This window comes from Pleurodeles waltl, chromosome 3_2 (genome assembly GCF_031143425.1).
Source record: "Pleurodeles waltl isolate 20211129_DDA chromosome 3_2, aPleWal1.hap1.20221129, whole genome shotgun sequence".
Lineage (NCBI taxonomy): Eukaryota > Metazoa > Chordata > Amphibia > Caudata > Salamandridae > Pleurodeles > Pleurodeles waltl.
This window is the reverse complement of record NC_090441.1, coordinates 198,367,692-198,393,045: the sequence shown is the minus strand read 5'-3', so window position 1 is coordinate 198,393,045 and position 25,354 is coordinate 198,367,692. Positions and strand designations below refer to the sequence as shown.

The following is a 25,354-nucleotide window of genomic DNA, read 5'->3' as shown; positions in this document are numbered from 1 at the left end:
TACAGTGTCTAAGTCCATTCTTAGACATTGTAAGTGCAGTGTACCATACTGAGTTTATGGTCTGGAAGTTTGCCATTACAAACTCCACAGCCCCATGATGGCCTCACTGAAGACTGAGACGTTTGGTATCAAACTTCTCAGCACAATAAACCCACACTGATCCCAGTGTTGGATTTATTTTACAATGCACCCAAAGGGCATCTTAGGGATGCCCCCCTATTTTACCCAACACTTTAGTGTAAGGCTGACCAGTCTGTGCCAGCCTGCCACTAAAAGATGAGTTTCTGAACGTTTGGGGTGAGGGCCCTTGTGCCATCTGGAGTCAGAAACAAAGCCTGATCTGGCTGGAGGTGCTTCACCCCCGCAGGAACTGTAACACTTAGTGGTGAGCCTCAAAGGCTCAGGCCTCCTGTTACAGTGCCCCAGTACCCCTGGACTCTGTGAACACTATGGGGGTTATTCTAACTTTGGAGGAGGTGTTAATCCGTCCCAAAAGTGACGGAAAAGTGACGGATTTACCACCAGCCGTATTACGAGTCCATTATATCCTATGGAACTCGTAATACGGCTGGTGGTATATCCGTCACTTTACCGTCACTTTTGGGACGGATTAACACTCCTCCAAAGTTAGAATAACCCCCTATATCTCATTTTGCTATAGTATATACAGACCCAGCTTCCTACATTGGTGGATCAGCGGTGGGGTCCACGACTTTGCATTTGCTGGACTACTCAGCCAATATCTGATCACACAACTAAATTCCAAAATTGCTTTCAGATTCAATTGATTTTTGAATTGACAATTTTTTCTAAATTTTTTTAATTCCTTCTAGGGCCTTGGTTAAGTCCCCTTTAGCATTTCATTTTAGATTTAAAAGATATTATAAGTTAGGGGTAAGTAACTAGAAGTAGTTTTTGGTTCCTAAAAGTAACCCACAACTGTATTAACAAAATGCGCAGCTCAGAGGAAATTGTTGTGGAACTCAACCTCACCCCTTACCTCTATCTTGGGATGGGAGAGTTAAGGTCCATATGCATACTGAAAAAACATCAGAACTGGTTCTAACCCTACCAAGGTGGCAGAGAACACCAGGGACCACCGTACTGAGGAGGAAGACCTCCCCTCAAATGGGGAAGAAGTTAGGATAAGGAGGATGAACTCTCCTAACCTAACCAGGGAAAACAGGGTCCCAAGATCCCTGTCTCCAAGGATAGTGCTCACTGAATCTGAGTCTCCCACAGGGGAGTCCAGCTCCTCTGGGAACATTAAGGGCAGCCTCAATGAACAGGACCTCCTTTTAGCAAGGATGGCCAAAAGATTAGCTCTGGAGAGACAGATCCTGGCTATAGAAAGGAAGAGAGCAGAAATGGGCTTAGGACCCATTAATGGTAGCAGCAATACAACAGTAAGGGACAGGGAGCATTCTGATACCCCTAAAATCCCCAAAGGGATTGTCCCTAAGTATGAGGAAGGTGATGACATTACCAAGTGGTTCAGAGCCTTTGAGGGGGTTTGTTGAACCAGAGGATCAAACAAGTCTCATTGGGGAGATTTCCTTTGGGAACTGTTTACTGGTAAGTGTAGGGATAGACTCCTCACACTCACTGGAGCAGATGCTGAATCCTGACCTAATGAAGGCTAACCTGATTGAGGGCTTTTGATTAATCACTGAGGAGTAGAGAATTAGGTTCAGGGGGGCTCACAAACCCACAAGCCAGTCCTGGGTTGATTTTGTAGACTACTCAGTGAAAACACTGGATAGTTGGATAACTGGCAGTTGAGTGCATGACTATGATGGGCTTTATAATTTATTTGTGCAGGAACATCTTTTAAGTAACTGCTTCAATGACACACTGCATCAGTATCTGGCAGACCGAGATCCAATTGCTCCCCAAGAATTGGGGAAGAAGGCAGACCACTGGGTCAAGACTAGGGTGACCAAGACTTCAACTAGGGATGACCAAAAGAAAGGGGTTACAACCCCTCCCCAGCGGAAGGGTGGTGAGAAACCTAAAGATGATAGTAAAGAGTCTTTTCAAGGGCCCCAAAGACCTGCTCAGGAGGGTGGGCTCCGAGCCTCTTCACAATCATCTCATGGGTACAAGGGTAAAAACTTTGATCCCAAAAAGACCTGGTGTCACAACTGGAGACAGAATGGACACCAAACTGGAGACTTGGCCTGCCCCAAAAAGAAACCCCCTAGCACTGCACCAGTTAGTTCTGGTATAGCCAGTGTTCACCTGGGATAAACAGTGTTCTCAGAGCAAATCAGGGTTCACACTGACGCTACTTTGGTCTCTGAGGGTCAGGTAGATGTTGCCACTCTTGCTGTCTGTTCCCCTAATATGAGCAAATACAGGCAGCATCCCTTGATTAATGGGACAAAAACAGAAACACTGAGGGATACAAGTACTAGTGTCACCATGCAGACAGAAAATCTGGTTTCCCCAGGACAGTATCTGGCTGGACAAACTTATCCATTCACTAATGCTGACAATGTAACTAATGTCCATCCCATGGCTATGGTGACCTTGGAATAGGGAGGGGTTACTGGCCTGCAACAGGTAGTGGTCTCTTCTAGAATCCCAGTGGAATGCTTGCAAGGAAATGATCTGGAGTCCTCAGCTTGGGCTGAGCTAGAACTCAAAACCCATACAGCCCTGCTGAGAATCCCTGAACTAGTGTGTGTGAAACCTAGAGCATAAAGTTAAGCACAGGGTGAAAATGAAGTGTTGGAGCCTGGAATAATGGCCCAACCTTCCAAGAGAAAGGGCAGGAAGACTGGGGGACCAGCTTCTGAACATCAACAATCCCAAGACTCCTCTTCTCAGGAATAGGTCTTACCGTCTGAGGGAACTGAGTCCATGGAGCTGGAACCTTATAAGGTAGATCTCTTGGACCCAGTGGGACCCACAAGGGAACAGCTGTACCTGTGACAGAGAACCTGCCCCAATCTTAAAGGTCTGAGGCAGCAAGCGGCTGCACAGGAGAAGGGAGAAGTCAGTGTCTATTGGAAAGAACAGCTCCTTTACACTGAGGTAAGAGACCCCAAACATGGTGCAACCAGGAGAGTGGTAGTGCCTCAGCAGTTTACGGAATTCATCCTCACTTTAGCCCATGACATCCCCCTAGCTGGGCATCTGAGCCAAACTAAAACATTGAATAGGCTTGGAAGCCATTTCTACTGGCTAAACATGTCCCAAAAGGTGAAGGCGTTTTGCAGTTCCTGTGTCACCTGCCAAGCTTATGGTAAGGCAGGTGGCCCCCTAAAGGCCCCCAATTCCTCTACATGTGGTGGGAGTTACCTTTGTAAGGGGTTGGTGTGGACATTGTGGGCTCACTTGAACCACCCACAGCCTCAGGAAATCAGTACATCCTGGTAGTAGTGGATAATGTACCAGATATCCTGAAGCAATTCCTCTTAGGTCTACTACAGCTCTTGCAGTATCCAAAGCGTTTACCGTTATCTTTACCAGGGTAGGGTTTCCTAAGGAGTTGGTTTCTGACAAAGGTACAAACTTCATGACACTTACCTGAAGCAAATATGGAATGAGTGTGGGGTGACTTACACGTTCACCACACCATACCATCCACAAACCAATGGACTTGTTGAAAGGTTCAAAAAGACATTGAAAGGCATGATCATGGGGCTCCCTGAAAACTCAAACGGAGATGGGATGTCCTTCTGCCATGCTTGCTTTTCGCCTACAGAGAGATGCCTCAGAAGGGAGTAGGGTTTTTCTCCTTTGAACTTCTGTTTGGCCACCCTGTTAGGGAACCACTTGCACTTGTGAAGGAAGGTTGGGGGAGACCTCTCCATGAGCCTCAGCAAGATGTGTTTGACTATGTGCTTGGCCTCCGTTCTAGGATGGCCGATTACATGGAAAAGGCATCCAAAAACCTTGAGGATAGCCACCTGCTCCAGAAGCAGTGGTATGACCAAAAGGCTGCACTGGTGGAGTTCCAACCAGGGCAGAAGGTATGGGTTCTGGAGCCTGTGGCTTCTAGGGCACTTCAGGACAGATGGAGTGGCCTTACCCTATCCTAGAGAAGAAGAGTGAGGTCACCTACTTGGTGGACCTGGGCACTAGCAGAACACCCAAGAGGGTGATCCATGGGAACCGCCTCAAACTCTACTGTGACAGGGCTGATGTAACCATGATGATGGTTGCTGATGTGGATCAGGAAGCAGAGAGTGAACCTCTCCCTGACCTCCTCTTTCATGACCCTAAAGATGGGTCAGTTGATGGAGTTGTCTACTCAGACACCATCACTGTCCAACAGCAGGCTGACTGCAGGCAAGTCCTACAGCAGTTTGAAGGGCGCTTCTCCTTGACCCCTGGACAAACCCACCTGTGTACCTATGATGTGAACACAAAAGAGAGTTTACCTGTCAATACCAAGATCTAACGACAGTCTGATGAAATCAAGGACAGCATCAAAGTGGAAGTCCACAAGATCCTGTGTTAGCACAGTGGTCTTAGTCCCCTAACTTCATTCCAAGGATGGAAAGAATGAGGCGAATTTTTGTGTGGACTACAGGGGTCTCAACTCTGTCACTAAGACAGATTCTCACCCTATACTAATAGAAGATGAGTTGATAGATAAATTAGGTGCAGCAAAGTTTCTCAGTACCTTTAACTTAACATCAGGGTACTGGCAAATTAGAATGGCACCTGGAGCAAAAGAAAAGACTGCATTCTCTACAACGGATGGGCATTATCAGTTCACTGTTATGCCCTTTGGTTTTCAGAATGCCCCTGCCACCTTCCAAAGGTTGGCAAATCAAGTCCTTGCTGGCTTGGGGTCCTTCAGTGCAGCATATCTTAATGATATTGCTGTCCTTAGCTCCTCCTGGCAGGATCACAGGGTCCACCTGGAGAAGGTTTTGCAGGCTCTGCAATCTGCAGGCCTCACTATCAAGGCATCTAGATGCCAGATAGGGCAGGGCACTTTTGTATACATGGGCCACCTTGTAGGTAAAGGCCAAGTGCAACCTTTACAGCCAAAGATCCAGACAATTCTGGACTGGGAAGCTTGAAAAACCCAGACTGAAGTCAGAGCATTCCTTGGCTTGGCTGGTTATGACAGGAGGGTTGTGAAGGGGTATGGGTCCATTGTGACCACCCTTACAGAACAGACCTCTAAAAAGATGCCCAAAAAGGTACACTGGACCATTAACTGTAAAAAGACGTTTAACAACCTGAAGGAGGCAATGTGCTCAGCACCAGTTCTCAAAGCTCCAGACTACTCTAGGAAGTTCATGGTGCTGACAGATGCCTCTGAATATGGGATAGGAGCAGTCTCAAACCAGTGATGATGGCCTTGACCAACCTGTTGCTTTCATTAGCAGGAGGTTACTCCCCAGGGACAGCATTGGAGTGCCATAGAGCTGGAGGTCTTTGCTGTGATTTTGTCCCTGAAAAAGTTGAGACCATACTTGTTTGGTACTCGCTTTATTGTTCAGACTGACCACATACCTCTCAGATGGCCTATGCAAATTAAAGGTGAGAACCATAAACTTTTGAGGTGGTCCATCTCCCTACAGGGAATGGACTTTGCAGTGGAACATAGACCTGGGAATGCCCATGCTAATGCAGATGGACTTTCCAGGTTGTTTCACTTAGACAATGAAGACTCTCTTGGGAAAGGTTAGTCTCACCCTCTTTTATTTGGGAGGGGGTTGTGTAGGAAAGTGCCCTTTTTGGCATGGTTACCACCCTCTCTCCATTTTTGCATGATATTGATGCTGACTTGACTGAGAGTGTTCTGGGATCCTGCTAACCAGGCCCCAGCACCAGTGATCTTTTTAAAAAACTGTACCATTGTTCCCACAATTGGCACACCCCTTGGCACACAGCTAAGTTCCTTGTAAAAGGTACCAGTGGTACAGAGGGCTCTGTAATCAAGGAGGGTCACTAAGGGCTGCAGCATATATTGTGCCACCCTAGAGGCCCCCTCACCAAACACATGCACACTGCCATTGCAGATTGTGAATGCTGGTGGTGCCATGCCCACCAACCACTGCTTTTGGCATAGGTAAGTCACCTCTCTAGCAGGCCTTACAGCCTTAAGGCAGGGTGCACCATACCAGAGGTGAGGGCATAGCTGCATGAACAGTATGCCCCTACAGTGTCTAAGTCAATTCTTAGAAATTGTAAGTGCAGTGTGGCCATATTGAGTACATGGGCTGGGAGTTTGTAATTACGAACTCCACAACTCCATGATGGCTTCACTGAAGACTGGGAAGTTTGGTATCAAACTTTTCAGCACAATAAACCCACACTGATGCTAGTGTTGGATTTATTGTACAATGCATCCAGAGGGCATCTAAGAGCTGCCCCCTGTATTTTTACTAACCCTTTATTGTAAGGCTGACCAGTCCTGCTAGCTTGCCACTAAAATACGAGTTTCTGACCCCATGGGGTGAGGGTCTTTGTGTCCTCTGGAGTCAGAAACAAAGGCTGCTCTGGGTGGAGGTGCTTCACATCCTCCCCCTGCAGGAACTGTAACACTTGGGGGTGACCCTCAAAGGCTCAGTGGAGATGCCCGCCCCCAGACTAAGCCACACTTTTGGCAGCAAGTACGTTGGAAAAATTAAGAAAAACAGGGAGAAGCGACCACTCCGGCTAGGACCACCCCTAAGGTGTCAAGAGCTGAAGTGACCTCTTGTAGGAAAGTACCATCTTGCCTGGCATGTTACCCCCATATTTCACTGTATATATGTTGTTTTAGTTGTATGTGTCACTGGGACCCTGCCAGCCAGGGCCCCAGTGCTCATAAGTGTGCCCTGTATGTGTTACCTGTGTTATGACTAACTGTCTCACTGAGGCTCTGCTAATCAGAACCTCAGTGGTTATGCTCTCTCATTTCTTTCCAAATTGTCACTAACAGGCTAGTGACCAATTTTACCAATTTACATTGGCATACTGGAACACCCTTATAATTCCCTAGTATATGGTACTGAGGTACCCAGGGTATTGGGGTTCCAGGAGATCCCTATGGGCTGCAGCCTTTCTTTTAGCCACCCATAGGGAGCTCTGACAATTCTTACACAGGCCTGCCACTACAGCCTGAGTGAAATAACGTCCACGTTATTTCACAGCCATTTACCACTGCACTTAAGTAACTTATAAGTCACCTATATGTCTAACCTTTACCTGGTAAAGGTTGGGTGCTAAGTTACTTAGTGTGTGGGCACCCTGGCACTAGCCAAGGTGCCCCCACATGGTTCAGGGCAAATTCCCCGGACTTTGTGAGTGCGGGGACACCATTACACGCGTGCACTATACATAGGTCACTACCTATGTATAGCTTCACAATGGTAACTCCGAATATGGCCATGTAACATGTCTATGATCATGGAATTGCCCCCTCAATGCCATCCTGGCATTGTTGGCACAATCCCATGATCCCACGGGTCTCTAGCACAGACCCGGGTACTGCCAAACTGCCTTTTCAGGGGTTTCACTGCAGCAGCTGCTGCTGCCAACCCCTCAGACAGGTTTCTGCCCTCCTGGGGTCCAGCCAGGCTTGGCCCAGGAAGGCAGAACAAAGGACTTCCTCAGAGAGAGGGTGTTACACCCTCTCCCTCTGGAAAAAGGTGTTAAGGCAGGGGAGGAGTAGCCTCCCCCAGCCTCTGGAAATGCTTTCATGGGCACAGATGGTGCCCATTTCTGCATAAGCCAGTCTACACCGGTTCAGGGACCCCTCAGTCCTGCTCTGGCGCGAAACTGGACAAAGGAAAGGGGAGTGACCCCTCCCCTGACCTGCACCTCCCCTGGGAGGTGCCCAGAGCTCCTCCAGTGTGCTCCAGACCTCTGCCATCTTGGAAACAGAGGTGCTGCTGGGACACTGGACTGCTCTGAGTGGCCAGGGCCAGCAGGTGACGTCAGAGACTCCTTCTGATAGGCTCCTTCAGGTGTTGCTAGCCTATCCTCTCTCCTAAGTAGCCAAACCCTCTTTTCTGGCTATTTAGGGTCTCTGCTCTGGGGAATTCCCTAGATAACGAATGCAAGAGCTCATCAGAGTTCCTCTGCATCTCTCTCTTCACCTTCTGCCAAGGAATCGACTGCTGACCGCGCTGGAAGCCTGCAAAACTGCAACAAAGTAGCAAAATACGACTACTGCGACATTGTAACGCTGATCCTGCCGCCTTCTCTACTGTTTTCCTGGTGGTGCATGCTGTGGGGGTAGTCTGCCTCCTCTCTGCACTAGAAGCTCCGAAGAAATCTCCTGTGGGTCGACGGAATCTTCCCCCTGCAACCGCAGGCACCAAAGAACTGCTTCACCGGTCCTTTGGGTCTCCTCTCAGCACAACGAGCGAGGTCCCTTGAACTCAGCAACTCTGTCCAAGTGACTCCCACAGTCCAGTGACTCTTCAGTCCAAGTTTGGTGGAGGTAAGTCCTTGCCTCCCCACACCAGACTGCATTGCTGGGAACCGCGTGTTTTGCAGCTAATCCGGCTCATGTGCACTTTCTGAAGATTTCCTTTGTGCACAGCCAAGCCTGGGTCCACGGCACTCTATCCTGCATTGCACAACCTCCTGAGTTGTCCTCCGGCGGCGTGGGATTCTCTTGTGTAACTTCGGGTGAGCACCATTTCACTCCACTTCGTAGTGCCTTTTTTGGCACTTCTCTGGGTGCTGCTTGCTTCTGAGTGTGCTCCTTGTCTTGCTGGACGCCCCCTCTGTCCCCTCACGCAATTGGTGACATCCTGGTCCCTCTTGGGCCACAGCAGCATCCAAAAACCCTAACCCTGAGCTTTGCAGCTAGCAAGGCTTGTTTGCGGTCTTTCGGCGGGAAAACACTTCTGCACGACTCTTCACGACGTGGGACATCCATCCTCCACACGGGAAGTTTCTAGCCCTTGTCGTTCCTGCAGAATCCTCAGCTTCTACCATCCAGTGGCAGCTTCTTTGCACCCACAGCTGCCATTTCCTGGGCATCTGCCCACTCTCGACTTGATCATGACTTTTGGACTTGGTCCCCTTGTTCCACAGGTACTCTCGTCTGGAAATCCATAGTTGTTGCATTGCTGGTGTTGGTCTTTCCTGCAGAATTCCCCTATCACGACTTCTGTGCTCTTTGGGGAACTTAGGTGCACTTTTGCACCCACTTTTCAGGGTCTTGGGGTGGGCTATTTTTCTAACCCTCACTGTTTTCTTACAGTCCTAGCGACCCTCTACAAGGTCACATAGGTTTGGGGTCCATTCGTGGTTCGCATTCCACTTCTAGAGTATATGGTTTGTGTTGCCCCTATCCCTATGTGCTCCCATTGCATTCTATTGTGACTATACATTGTTTGCACTGTTTTCTATTGCTATTACTGCATATTTTGGTATTGTGTACATATATCTTGTGTATATTTGCTATCCTCATACTGAGGGTACTCACTGAGATACCTTGGCATATTGTCATAAAAATAAAGTACCTTTATTTTTAGTATATCTGTGTATTGTGTTTTCTTATGATATTGTGCAAGTGACACTAGTGGTACTGTAGGAGCTTCACTCGTCTCCTAGTTCAGCCTAAACTGCTCTGCTAAGCTACCATTTTCTATCAGCCTAAGCTGCTAGACACCCCTCTACACTAATAAGGGATACCTGGGCCTGGTGCAAGGTGTAAGTACCCCTTGGTACTCACTACAAGCCAGTCCAGCCTCCTACACCTCTTCGCTGTAGAATCCTCCATCTTTGTTCAGAGGACAGGGACCAATAGGGTTAGGAGTGTGGCCCCCTCCCCAAGGGGAGTGGGCACAGGAAGGGTGTAGCCACCCTCAGAGACAGTAGCCATTAGCTACTGCTCTCTGACCCCTGTAGCACCCCTAAATCTAGTATTTAGGGGCATGCCTGAACCTAGCTCACCCAACTCCTGGCGACCACAAGACAAGGAGAAAGTATAAGGACTGCTAAGCTGAACCCCCATCAGCTGGAAGTCCAGTCTGTTGGCCAGGTGTGCTCCACCTGGGGTATGGTAACTTCTGACATCCTCCTACCTTAGAGTAAGCCAGTGGCTCAGGTGTTGGTGTCCACCTCTGGCTGCGTGGTCTACCAGGGGTGTGACGACCTCTGGCACTCTCTCTCTCTCTTTCTCTCTCTCTCACACACACACACGTTTAAGAATAGTAAGGGGCATAGTTATGAAAAGTGGAGCTGCACACAGTGCTGCGCCACTTTTCTTGCGCCCCTTAGCACCCCCTAACGCCACCATGTGTGCACCATATTTGAAATACGGCGCACCATGGCGGTAGTTAGGGGACTAGTGTTATAATTTTTTACGCTAATCCGCAGCTTTGGAATCCTGCAAAGCCCATTGAGGCCCATTGTAAACAATGGCGTGCCTCCTTTTAACGCCTGCTCTGAGCAAGCATTAAAAGTGCCAAAAAAAATTATGCAAAGAAATGCGCCATTTTTTTGGCCCCTCCTAACGGGGGAACGCACCCCTTTCCATAAAAGATGCATGGTGCAGGCATAATGTAGAGCAAAGGCTAAAAAGGGTTACAAAGTGGCGCAATGCATGCATTGAGCCACTGTAAAAATGGCGCAGCGTTTTTGGCTTCATTGGGCCACATTAGCGTCACAAAAATGATGCTAATGTGGCGTAAGGTGGTGCTAGGGGCTCTTAAATATGGCCCTACTCATATATGGGCATTCACAATATTTTTCTTTACTTTTTTATAAACTATTTTTATTTTGTTATTTGAATTGAAAGTAAACAACAATAGTACATGAACATCATTCTAACACAGCTGCAAATTTTCTTGTAAGCAGTACAAAACCAAGCTTGTTCCCTGTTATCCCCCCACAAGTTCCCAGCCACAAACATTCAGTTCCTTCCTGACACTGATCCCTGCCCTGAGCACCTCGTGTTATGTCCTTCTTGTGGATGTGGTCTCACCACACCCCCTTTGGTCCTTTCACCCCCTAGACGTTTTCGGGCATTCACAATATTGTTGTGGTCAATCTTCGGACACACAACCATTATCCAGGATCTGCATGGTTAATCCTCAACCTGGGGACTAGAATTCATGATTGTATTGGGCAGGGGTGCAATCATCAGTTGGAATCTGTGAATTGATGGTTGCACCCCGGTAGTTCTGGGTCCCCTGAACTGTGCAATCGGCTCCTTAGAAGAGGTCTTGGGAGCACTCACCTCCACTGCTTGCTTCAGCCCCACCAGAGATATGTGACTGAGGGTTGTTGCTTCTGAAGCTGTCCGCCTTTTTCTAGGACATCACACAGAGAATCAGGTGGCGGAGCGGAGACTTGCCCTCGCAACTGGATGCGGGGAAGGTTAATTCCACCTTCTCGAACACCTTGTTGTGCCATTTCCAAGGATATTGAAGGGACAGCCCATCGTTAAAATAACATATAGAGCTATTGCTCAATGGATGAATGAAATAGTCTCATGCTCAGTTCAGCAAAGACTGAGGTCCTGTTTTTCTTGGGAAAAACTCTCCATCTTGGAACCAGCCGTGGCGGCCTCGAATGCTGCGCTCCCTCCCAACACCGATATCCACTGCTAAAAACTGGGGGATAATCTTCGATGCCAGTCTGTCTTTCAATGAGCAGATAAATAAACTTACCTTCCCTTGCTTCTTTTTACTGCGCAAAATTAAGAAGATTCCTGTCTATATACCTTTTGAGTTGCAAAAAACAGTAGTTATAGCTCTGGTGCTATCTAGACTGGACTATTGTAGTGCCCTATTTTTAGGGGTCCACCAGCGTTCCTTGAAAAAACCTCACTGCCTCCAGAACGCAGCAGAAAGACCTTTAAAGACGATGCCTACATTTCAGTCAGTGTCATGGACACCAAAAGAGCTTCATTGGCTGCCTGTGAGGAAGAGGGTCAGATTCAAGGCTCTCGGTCTTGCTCATAAAACGCTATATGGATTTGCCCCAGACTACTTAAAGAAAAACCTTACTTGGTACAATTCCAGCAGGTTCCTAATATCGTCCAATTCTAGAGCAATCAATGTGCGCAAAATTAGGAGATTTAACTGGGGGGCTGGTGGGTGACAGGAGTTTTATCCATTCTACAGACCATTTGTGCAACAAGTTACTGGAACAGGTGAGAGGACAGTCCAACGTTTCGACTTTCAGAAAACAACTTAAAACCTGGCAGTTCCCCTGGTATACATTATGTTTCATTCTCAGGTATATGATTGGTCAGTCAGTATGGTAGTCTTTCAGTGCCAGACACCATTTACATTCACGTGCTTTAGAAATTCGTCAATATCTATATATCTTGTGATCTACTGCCTTTTCTGAGGGAGATTTAATATGATTCTTTTCAGGGTAAAGAACACTCCACAATCAGTGTTTCCAAATTAAGTGAACGTTAACGCGGTGGAGCGCTGCCTATTTTAAGTGCCTTCTTTACGACGCTAGGTTTACATTAGGGCATTGCATTCTAAGAGTCTTTAAGGGTCAGAGCCGAGAATATGGTGAGGGGATGAAGGGAGCTTTAGACGAATTTAGTGCTCATAAAATGGCGGCTTAAAATAAGCAGTATCTCCTTGGACAGGGGAGTGGAATAAGGAGTCTCTCCTCTGACAGTGGAGGAAAGGGGACTAAAATTAGCCCCCTTGCATGCGCTGTGCCACTTTGTAACCCCTTGCACCACATTATGCCTGCGCCAAGCACAATATATGCAAGGGGGGTGTTCTGGTGCTACGAGGCCCGCAAAAATGGCGCAGTGAAATGTAAGAGATTTCACTGCACCATTTTTGGCGTCATTTTTAACCCCTGCTTAGAAAAGGCATTAAAATGACGCTCCCATAGAAACCTATGGGCCTCCTTGCACTTTGCTACACTAGCGTCAAAACATTTTACGGTAGTGTAACAAAGCGCCATAATAGCATCAAAAATGTTGACGCTATTGTGCTAATGACTGCCATGGTGCGCCATATTATAACTACAGCGCAACCATGGTGCCAGTAGGGGGGACACAGAAAGAGTGGTTCATCAGCTCTCATGGGCCACTTTTTCATAAATTTGGGCCATAGTGAGGGCAGAGCTGAGTTTGAGTAGTTTATACTGCTCCTGCAGTCTGGAATGGCAGGCCTGCTTTTAGCTGTTTAATTGGGTCACTCAGGGTGGCACATTTCGTGCTTCAGGCCCTGGTGACCCCTTTAACACCCATGCCCTGGGTACCACTGGTACCACATACTAGGGAGTTAGAAGGGGGATAAAGTCCTTGCCAATCGGGGATACCAATTTACACATCAAATTTAGCGAGAGAGCACTGGCACTGGGTCCTGGTTAGCAGGCTGCAGTGCACTTCAGAGTCATAGCTAACAGCACTGAAGCAAAAAGTAGGGGGAAGACCATACAAAAAGGTTACCTTCCTACACCAGGGAATCTGGACAATCTTGCAGTCCTTATTGGCAAATCCCTTCCTCTGACACTTCACCATGGCAGTCACATGAAGGAAGATTGTAACCCAATCCATCTGGGCAGATCTCCTATCGCCTCACTCTTTATCAACTAACACCTCTCCTGGATATATAAGATCACTGAGCAGGTGACCACCTGCCTCAGCCAGCATAGGAAATCAGGAGAAGAGCACAAACAAAAAATGCCCAATGCAATAAAAGGAGCTGCAGAGGTAATAAGGGCTGTCAGAGTTACATATCCTCTCATACTTATTTATCCATCACACTGCTAAGAGCTGCAACCTATAAAACAATAACCACACCTCGGTGGTCATCACGTGCTGCATACAAACACTTCCCACATAGGCTTAAAGCAAAGACAACACTTTTACAACCACACACCTATATTGTCAACATTGCTGCCCACATGGACAAGCGCTTGAACGCCCTACATAGGAGCTATACAAATATAATCATTCAATACAACTGTAAAGCCTTGATGATGAGTGGTGTGAGGAACCTGCATCCCCACAAGTTATGAGACTAGGTGATGAACCTCTACCTCCACAGGTCCAATGAGATCTAGAGATGAACCTCTACACTCACAGGTCCTGTAAACCTGGAGATGAACCTCTAACCCCCCTCTAAATCCTGTGACACCTGGATATTAACCTGTACCCCCATAGGTCTTGTGAAACCTGGAGATGAACCTCTAACCCCATAGGTCCTGTGTCACCTGGAGATGAACCTGTATCCCCACAGGTCCTGTGACACCTGGTGATGAACATCTACCCCACAGGTCCTGTGACATCTGGAGATGAACCTTTACCCCTAAAGGTCCTTTGACACCTGGGAATGAACGTGTACAGCCACAGGTCCTGTGACACAAGGAGATGAACCTTTATCCCCATAGGTCCTGTGACACCTGGAGGTGAACCTGTAACCCTACAGGTCGTGTGACACCTGGAGATGTACCTCTACCCCCACAGGTCTTGTGACACCTGGAGATGAACCTCTGACCACACAGGTCCTGTGACACCTGAAGATGAACCTAGTACCCCTCCAAGTCCTGTGAAACCAGGAAATCAACCTCTACCCCAGCGGGTCCTGTGATACCTAGAGATGAACCTGTACCCCACAGGTCCTATGACACCTGGAGATGTATCTCCACCCCCACAGGTCCTGTGGCACCTGGGTAGGACCCTGTCTCTCTGCAGGTCCTGTGACACCTGGAGATGAACCTCTACCCCTGTAGGTCCTGTAACACCTGGAGATGAACCTCTACCCCCACAGGTCCTGTGACACCTAGAGATGAACCTGTATCCCTACAGGTCCTGTGACACCTAGAGATGAACCTGTAACCCCACAGGTCCTGTGACACCTGGAGAGAAACCTGTAGCCCCAAAGGTCCTGTGACGCCTGGAGATTAACCTGTACCCCCACAGGTCTTGTGACACCTGGAGATGAACTTTTAACCCCAGAGGTCCTGTGTCACCTGGAGATGAACCTGTACCCCCACAGGTCCTGAGACACCTTATGATGAACATTTACCCTACAGGTCCTGCGACATCTGGAGATGAACCTTTACCCCCAAAGGTCCTATGACACCTGGGAATGAACGTGTACACCCACAGGTCCTGTGACACCAGGAGATGAACCTTTATACCCATAGGTCCTGTGACACCTGGAGATGAACCTCTACACCTGGAGATGAACCTGAACTCACAGAGGTCCTGTGACATCTGGAGATGAACCTCTACCCCCAAGGGGCCTGTGACACCTGGTGATGAACATCTACCTCCCCACCTTCCCCCCAACACCTGGAGATGAACCTCTACCCCCACAGGTTCTGTGACACACACCTGGAGATGAACCTCTACCTCACAGGTCCCGAGACATCTAGAGATGAACCTCTACCCCCACAGGTCCTGTGAACCCTGGAGACGTATCTGTACCCCTCAGGTCTTATGACACTTGGAGACACACCTCTACTCCCACAGGTCCTGTGACACCTAGATCAACCTCTACCCCCAGGGGTACTGTGACACCTGGAGATGAACCTGTACCTCCACATATCTGGTGATACCTGGAGATGAACATCTACCCCACAGCTCCTGTGACACCTGGAGATGAACTTCCACCCCCACAGGTCCTGTGACACCTGGAGATGCACCTCTGCCCCTAATGGTCCTGTGACACATGGAGAAGAACCTGTACCCCCACAGGTCCCGTCACACCTGGAGAATAACCTGTCCCTCTGTAGGCCCTGTGACACCTGGAGATGATCCCCTACTCCCCACAGGTCCAGTGACACCTGGATATTAGCTTCTACCCCCACAGGTCCTGTGACACTTGGAGGTGAACCTCTACCCCACAGGCAATGTGAAACCTAGAGATGAACCTCTATCCCCCCAGGTCCTGTGACACCTGGAGATGAACCTGTACCCCCATAGGTCTTGTGACACCTGGAGATGAACCTCTAACCCCAGATGTCCTGTGGCACCTGGAGATGAACCTGTACCCCCACAGGTCCTGTGACACCTGGTGATGAACATCTACCCCACAGGTCCTGTGACATCTGGAGATGAACCTTTACCCCCAAAGGTCCTTTGACACCTGGGAATGAACGTGTACACCCACAGGTCCTGTGACACCAGGAGATGAACCTTTATCCCCATAGGTCGTGTGACACCTGGAGGTGAACCTGTAATCCTACAGGTCGTGTGACACCTGGAGAAGTACCTCTACCCCCACAGGTCTTGTGACACCTGGATATGAACCTCTGACCCCACAGGTCCGGTGACACCTGAAGATGAACCTAGTACCCCTCCATGTCCTGTGACACCAGGAAATCAACCTCTACCCCGCGGGTCCTGTGATACCTAGAGATGAACCTGTACCCCACAGGTCCTATGACACCTGGAGATGTATCTCCACCCCCACAGGTCCTGTGGCACCTGGATAGGACCCTGTCTCTCTGAAGGTCCTGTGACACCTGGAGATGAACCTCTACCCCTGTAGGTCCTGTGACACCTGGAGATGAACCTCTACCCCCAAAGGTCCTGTGACACCTAGAGATGAACCTGTATCCGTACAGGTCCTGTGACACCTAGAGATGAACCTGTACCCCCACAGGTCCTGTGACACCTGGAGAGAAACCTGTAGCCCCATAGGTCTTGTGACATCTGGAGATGAACCTTTAACCCCAGAGGTCCTGTGTCACCTGGAGATGAACCTGTACCCCCACATGTCCTGTGACACCTTATGATGAACATCTACCCTACAGGTCCTGTGACATCTGGAGATGAACCTTTACCACCAAAGGTCCTTTGACACCTTGGAATGAACATGTACACCCACAGGTCCTTTGACACCAGGAGATGAACCTTTATACCCATAGGTCCTCTGACACCTGGAGATGAACCGGAACTCACAGAGGTCCTGTGAGATCTGGAAATGAACCTCTACCTCCAAGGGTCCTGTAACACCTGGTCATGAACATCTACCTCCCCAACTCCCCCACGACACCTGGAGATGATCCTCTACCTCACGGGTCCCGAGACACCTAGAGATGAACCTCTACCCCCACAGGTCCTGTGACACCTGGAGACATACCTCTACCCCCACAGGTCCTATGAACCCTGGAGACGTATCTGTACCCCACAAGTCTTGTGACACTTGGAGACACACCTCTACTCCCACAGGTCCTGTGACACCTAGATCAACCTCTACCTCCAGGGGTACTGTGACACCTGGAGATGAACCTGTACCACCACATATCTAGTGATACCTGGAGATGAACCTCTACCCCACAGCTCCTGTGACATTTGGAGATGAACCTCCACCCCCACAGGTCCTGTGACACCTGGAGATGAACTTCCACCCCCACAGGACCTGTGACACCTGGAGATGCACCTCTACCCCTAATGGTCCTGTGACACCTGGAGAAGAACCTGTACCCCCACAGGTCCTGTGACACCTGGAGAGAAACCTGTAGCCCCATAGGTCTTGTGACATCTGGAGATGAACCTTTAATCCCAGAGGTCCTGTGTCACCTGGAGATGAACCTGTACCCCCACATGTCCTGTGACACCTTATGATGAACATCTACCCTACAGGTCCTGTGACATCTGGAGATGAACCTTTACCACCAAAGGTCCTTTGACACCTGGGAATGAACATGTACACCCACAGGTCCTTTGACACCAGGAGATGAACCTTTATACCCATAGGTCCTGTGACACCTGGAGATGAACCGGAACTCACAGAGGTCCTGTGAGATCTGGAGATGAACCTCTACCTCCAAGGGTCCTGTAACACCTGCTCATGAACATCTACCTCCCCAACTCCCCCACGACACCTGGAGATGATCCTCTACCTCACGGGTCCCGAGACACCTAGAGATGAACCTCTACCCCCACAGGTCCTGTGACACCTGGAGACATACCTCTACCCCCACAGGTCCTGTGAACCCTGGAGATGTATCTGTACCCCGGGGTACTGTGACACCTGGAGATGAACCTGTACCGCCACATATCTAGTGATACCTGGAGATGAACCTCTACCCCACAGCTCCTGTGACATTTGGAGATGAACCTCCACCCCCACAGGTCCTGTGACACCTGGAGATGAACTTCCACCCCCACAGGACCTGTGACACCTGGAGATGCACCTCTACCCCTAATGGTCCTGTGACACCTGGAGAAGAACCTGTACCCCCACAGGCCCGTCACACCTGGAGATGAACCTGTCCCTCTGTAGACCCTGTGACACCTGGAGATGACCCCCCACTCCCCACAGGTCCTGTGACACCTGGATATTAGCTTCTACCCCCACAGGTCCTGTGACACTTGGAGGTGAACCTCTACCCCACAGGTCATGTGAAACCTAGAAATGAAAAGATGCCCCCACAGCTCCTGTGACACCTGGAGATGAACATCTACCCCACAGGTCCTGTGACACCTGGAGGTAAACCAGCACCTTTGTAGGCCCTGTGACACCTGGAGATGAACCTGTAACCCCACAGGTCGTGTGAAACCTGGAGATGTACCTCTACCCCCACAGATCGTGTGACACCTGGAGATGAACCTCTGACCCCACAGGTCCTGTGACACCTGAAGATGAACCTAGTACCCCTCCATGTCCTGTGCCACCAGGAAATCAACCTCTACCCCGTGGATCCGGTGATACCTAGAGATGAACCTGTACTCTACAGGTCCTATGACAGCTGGAGATGTACCTCCAGCCCCACAGGTCCTCTGGCACCTGGATAGGACCCTGTCACTCTGCAGGTCCTGCAACACCTAGAGATGAACCTCTCCCCCTGCAGGTCCTGTGACACCTGGAGATGAACCTCTACCCCTAGAGGTCCTGTGATACCTAGAGATGAGCCTGTATCCCTACAGGTCCTGTGACACCTGGAGATGTACCTTCACCCCCACAGGTCCTGTGACACCTGGAGATTAACCTGTCTCTCTGCAGGTCCTGTGACAGCTGGAGAAGAACCTCTACCCCTGCAGGTCCTGTGACACCTAGAGATTAACCTGTATCCCTACCGGTCCAGTGACACCTAGAAATGAACCTGTACACCCACAGGTCCTGTAACACCTGGAGAGGAACCTGTAGCCCGACAGGTCCTGTGACACCTGGAGATGAACCTGTAACCCCACAGGTCGTGTGACACCTGGAGATGTACCTCTACTCCACAGGTCTTGTGACACCTTGAGATGAACCTCTAACCCCACAGGTCTTGTGACACCTTGAGATGAACCTCTAACCCCACAGGTCCTGTGACACCTGAAGAAGTACCTGATTCCCCTACAGGTCCTGTGACTCCTGGAAATCAACCTTTACCCTTGCGGGTTCAGTGATATCTAGATATGAACCTGTACCCCACGTGTCCTATGACACCGGGAGATGAACGCCTAACCCATAGGTATTGTGACACCTGGAGATGAACCTCTGACCCCACAGGTCCTGTGACGCTTGAAGATGTACCTAGTACCCCTACAGGTCCTATGACACCTTGAAATCAACCTGTACCGCCGCGGGTCCTTTGATACGTAGAGATGAACCTATACCCCACAGGTACTACAGCACTCGGAGACCCCCACATGTCCTGTGGCACCTGGATAGGAACCTGCCTCACTGCAGGTCCTGTGACACCTGGAGATGAACCTCTACCCCTGCAGGTCCTGTGACACCTGGAGTTGAACCTCTACCCCCATAGGTCCTGTGACACCTAGAGATGAACCTGTATCCCTACAGGTCCTGTGACACCTAGAGATGAACCTGTACCCCCCACAGGTCCTGTGACACCTGGAGAGGGACCTGTAGCCCCACAGGTCCTGTGACACCTGGAAATGAACGTCTACTCCAAAGGTCCTGTGACACCTGGAGATGTACATGTAGTCTCACAGGCCCTGTGACACCTAGAGACATAACTGTCCCCCGACAGGCCCCGTGACACCTGGAGTTGAATGTCTACCCCCACAGGTCCTGTGATACCTGGCGATGAACCTGTAACCCCACAGGTCCTGTGACACCTGGAGATGTACCTCTACCCCCATGGGTCCTGTGAAACCTAGAGATGACTCTGTACCCCACGGGTCCTATGACACCTGGAGATGAACGCCTAACCCACAGGTCATGTGACACCTGGAGATGTACCTCCACTGCCACAGGTCCTGTGGCACCTATATAGGAACGACTACCCCCAAAGGTCCTGTGACACCTGGAGATGCACCTCTACCCCTATTGGTCCTGTGACACCTGGAGAAGAACCTGTACCCCCACAGGTCCCGTCACACCTGGAGATGAACCTGTCCCTCTGTAGGCCCTGTGACACATGGAGATGACCCCCCACTCCCTACAGGTCCTGTGACACCTGGATATTAGCTTATACCCCCACAGGTCCTGTGACACTTGGAGGTGAACCTCTACCCCACAGGTCATGTGAAACCTAGAAATGAACAGATGCCCCCACAGCTCCTGTGACACCTGGAGGTGAACCAGCACCTTCGTAGGCCCTGTGACACCTGGAGATGAACCTGTAACCCCACAGGTTGTGTGATACCTGGAGATGTACCTCTACCCCACAGATCTTGTGACACCTGGAGATGAATCTCTGACCCCACAGGTCCTGTGACACCTGAAGATGAACCTAGTACCCCTCCATGTCCTGTGCCACCAGGAAATCAACCTCTACCCCGTGGGTCCTGTGATTCCTAGAGATGAACCTGTACTCTACAGGTCCTATGACACCTGGAGATGTACCTCCAGCCCCACAGGTCCTCTGGCACCTGGATAGGACCCTGTCTCTCTGCAGGTCCTGTGACACCTAGAGATGAACCTCTACCCCTGCAGGTCCTGTGACACCTGGAGATGAACCTCTACCCCTAGAGGTCCTGTGATACCTAGAGATGAGCCTGTATCCCTACAGGTCCCGTGACACCTGGAGATGTACCTTCACCCCCACAGGTCCTGTGACACCTGGAGATGAACCTGTCTTTCTGCAGGTCCTGTGACAGCTGGAGAAGAACCTCTACCCCTGCAGGTCCTGTGACACCTAGAGATTAACCTGTATCCCTACTGGTCCAGTGACACCTAGAAATGAACCTGTACACCCACAGGTCCTGTGACACCTGGAGATGAACCTCTACCCCAAAGGTCCTGTGACACATGGAGATGAACCTGTAACCCAACAGGTCGTGTGACACCTGGAGATGTACCTCTACTCCACAGGTCTTGTGACACCTTGAGATGAACCTCTAACCCCACAGGTCTTGTGACACCTTGAGATGAACCTCTAACCCCACAGGTCCTGTGACACCTGAAGAAGTACCTGGTTCCCCTACAGGTCCTGTGACTCCTGGAAATCAACCTTTACCCTCGTGGGTCCTGTGATACCTAGAGATGAACCTGTACCCCACGTGTCCTATGACACCGTGAGAGGAACGCCTAACCCATAGGTCTTGTGACACCTGGAGATGAACCTCTGACCCCACAGGTCCTGTGATGCGTAAAGATGTACCTAGTACCCCTACAGGTCCTATGACACCTTGAAATCAACCTCTACCGCCGCGGGTCCTTTGATACGTAGAGATGAACCTATACCCCACAGGTACTACGACACTCGGAGACCCCCACATGTCCTGTGGCACCTGGATAGGAACCTGCCTCACTGCAGGTCCTGTGACACCTGGAGATGAACCTCTACCCCTGCAGGTCCTGTGACACCTGGAGATAAACCTCTACCCCTGCAGGTCCTGTGACACCTGGAGTTGAACCTCTATCCCCATAGGTCCTGTGACACCTAGAGATGAACCTGTATCCCTACAGGTCCTGTGACACCTAGAGATGAACCTGTACCCCCCACAGGTCCTGTGACACCTGGAGAGAAACCTGCCTCACTTCAGGTCCTGTGACACCTGGAGATGAACCTGTATCACCACAGATCCTGTGACACCTAGAGATGCACCTGTATCCCTTCAGGTCCTGTGACACCTAGAGATGCACCTGTATCCCCACAGATCCTGTGGTGGTGTTTTATGGTTCGAATATGAGCCGGTGACACGTCAGCGGTGACAACGCCACGTCACAGCGAGAGTGTTCGTTTTACTCTTCTCTGTAGTAATTCCATTGGGGGGGGTGTCCACTGGTGGGAACCGAAGCATCATTGGCGGTTTTTATACCAAACGACTACCGTTTTTTAAACCTAATTGGGAATTACAACCACAACTGCAGCAGGAATCTACTGAGCACCATTTCAATATATTTCAACCGACGATTAAGAACAGATTTTCATTCGATGAACTCATTATGTTCGAACTCTGACCTAGCTTTTTTTTTTATTTCGTGATATTCAAAACAATTTAATCGCTGGACTGTGCCCTGTTATAACACTTGCACGTGTCCTCGTTACATCTATTTCCTTAATAATATATGTTTGCTCATTAAAGATCCTGAAATCAGTTACATTCACCTGACATGATAAAACACCCTTTTCAAAGAAAGACATAAAGGCCGGAGGTGGCCTGGGAAATGCCTCTGACGTAAGCGGTAAAAATGGGGTCCCTGAACAGGTAGTAAAAGACAGCCGAAAGTTGGGGTGCATCGACTCTGGTGTATCCCGGTGCCACCGCTCCTGCTGCACCAGTGATAGTTGCGCACCCGAAAGCCTCGCTGATTCTGAATGGGCTGTGTATGTGTTTTCAGGAGGAGGTGGCGACGAAGTAACATTATATTAGATATCAGCCCCACTACCACAGCCCTGGGGATAGTCACACTCGGCTCGAGAATGACGTCATTATCACGGACTGTGTCGTTTTAAAAACAAAATGTAAACAATTGCTGTAACTCTACTCATATATTTACACAATTTATTAAAAACCTTCAGAGGGCTCGCCTGACTCGAACAGTTACCAAATGAGAGCCCCGCCTCCCTTTAACACTCACGGGCCGATATTTATACTTTTTATGAGCCGCATTTGCGCCGCTTTTTAACGCAAAAGCGGCGCAAACTTACAAAATATAATTGGATTTTGTAAGTTTGCGTTGCTTTTGCGTCAAAAAGCGGCGCAAATGCGGCGCTAAAAAAGTCTAAATACGGCCACGGTGTCTTCTAAGAGTTTCACTGCGCTCGACCGAACACGGAAATGAGACTGACCACAGGAATGACGAATTCTCAATTTCTGAATATTTTTCGCCTCAGACAGGGTAGGAGCAGCTCACACTAGCCCACTGGTGCTCGTATTCCCAACACCAATTATGGCTATTCCAAGATTTTTTCCCAGGATAGGGACTAATTCCTCGTGGCGTAAGGAAACATGAGGGGGTCCCCTGCACACTTCATGGAGCCTCCCACCCGGACTCACCCAGGAGCCCTCGGGCCAGAGCAGGATGCTGAGAGGGCCCCCTGGAGCTCACCACTACCTCGAACCTATGTCTTCCACTGGGCGGTTTTCAAAACAAATGCTGACATTTTGCGCCTCCTGTTCTGACCAGGCCAGCGGGACCGTTCAGGGGGTCGAGTGGGAGAGAAGGGGTGCATGGCTGGCACAGGCCTGACTTATTTGATCCCACCATGATGCTCCAAGGGTCGGTGGGGGGTCAGGCTGTACTGCCCACAGCCACTCTTCCTGCAGCAGTAGAGAGAGGTCCAGAGACAGAGCTGGAATTATCAGGTCAGGAGTTTACAAACCTTAACTCCTGGCATAGAGAGTTTACAAACCTTAACTCCTGGCATAGAGAGTTTACAGACCTTAACTCCTCGCTTGGACAGTTTACCGACCTTAACTCCTGGCCTGGAGAGTTTACAGACCTTAACTTCTGGCCTAGGGAGTTTACAGACCTTAAGTCCTGGCTTGGACAGTTTACCGACCTTAACTCCTGACCTGGAGAGTTTACAGACCTTAACTTCTGACCTAGAGAGTTTACAGACCTTAACTTCTGGCCCGAAGAATTTACAGACTTTAACTCCTGATCTGGAGAGTTTACATACCTTAACTCCTGATCTGGAGAGTTTACATACCTTAACTCCTGGAACAGAGAGTTTAAAGACCTTAACTCCTTGTTCGAAGAGTTTACAGACCTTAACTTCCGGCCTGGAGAGTTTACAGACCTTAACTCCTGGCTTGGACAGTTTACCGACCTTAATTCCTGGCCTGGAGAGTTTACAGACCTTAACTTCTGGTCTAGAGAGTTTACAGACCTTAACTCCTGATCTGGAGAGTTTACATACCTTAACTCCTGGAACAGAGAGTTTAAAGACCTTAACTCCTTGTTCCGAGAGTTTACAGACCTTAACTTCCGGCCTAGAGAGTTTACAGACCTTAACTCCTGGCCAGAAGAATTTACAGACTTTAACTTCTGATCAAGAAAGTTTACAGACCCTAACTACTGGCCCAGAGAGTAAACAGATCTAAACTCCTGATCTGGAGAGTTTACATTCCTTGTTTCCTGGCACAGAGAGTTTACAGACCTTAACTCCTAGCCCAGAGTTTACCGACCTTAACTCCTGGCCTGGACAGTTTACAGACCTTAACTCCTGATCCGGAGTATTTGCATACCTTGACTCCTGACCCAGAGAGTTTACACACTTTTGGACCAAAGACTTTACAGACCTTAACTCCTGACCCAGAGACTTTACAGACCTCAACTCCTGGCCTGAGAGTTTACAGACCTTAACTCCTGGACCAAAGACTTTACAGACCATAGCTCCTAAACCAGAGAGTTTACAGGTGTTAACTCCTGCCCAGAGAGTTTACAGGCCTTAATTTCTGGCTGGGAGAGTTTATGGACCTTACCTCTTTGCCTGGAGAGTTTACAGACCTTAACTCCTAGCCCGGAGAGTTTGCAGACCTTAACTCCTGGCACGGAGAGTTTATAGACCTTAACTCCTAGCACTGAGAGTTTAGAGACATTAACTCCTAGCACTAAGAGTTTACAGACCTTAACTCTTAGCACTGTGAGTTTGCAGACCTTAACTTCTGGCCAGGAGAGTTTAGAGATGTTAACTCCAGGCCTGGAGAGTTTAGAGACATTAACTCCGACCACTGATAGTTTACAGACTTAGCACTGTGAGTTTGCAGACCTTAAATCCTAGCCCGGAGAGTTAATAGACCTTAACTCCTGGCCCGGAGAGTTTAGAGATGTTAACTCCTGGCCTGGAGAGTTTACAGACCTTATCTTCTGGCGCAGAGAGTTTATGGACCTTAACTTCTGTCCCGAAGACTTTACAGACCTTAACTCATGGCCTGGAAAGATTTGTAATCGTGATTTAAAGAATTTCACTGAGAGTTACCACTCCCATGTCTAAAAATGCCATTTTGTAAAGAGGGCCCTAAAATATTCCTTTATACCCATTTGTTAACCCCACTAAAATACCATTGGAAATATGGGGGCATATCAAGAAGCCCCATCGCCACCTTGCGCCACATTTGCGCCATTTTTTTAAAGCAAATGTGGCGCTAAGG

At 49.3% G+C, this 25,354-nt stretch overlaps 1 protein-coding gene across 1 annotated transcript in view; it reads right to left on the bottom strand.

Moving 5' to 3' along the window:
• Positions 1-25,354, bottom strand: part of DNPEP (aspartyl aminopeptidase) — a 430,726-nt gene that overhangs the window by 389,157 nt on the left and 16,215 nt on the right. The gene's annotated exons all lie outside the window — the stretch shown is intronic.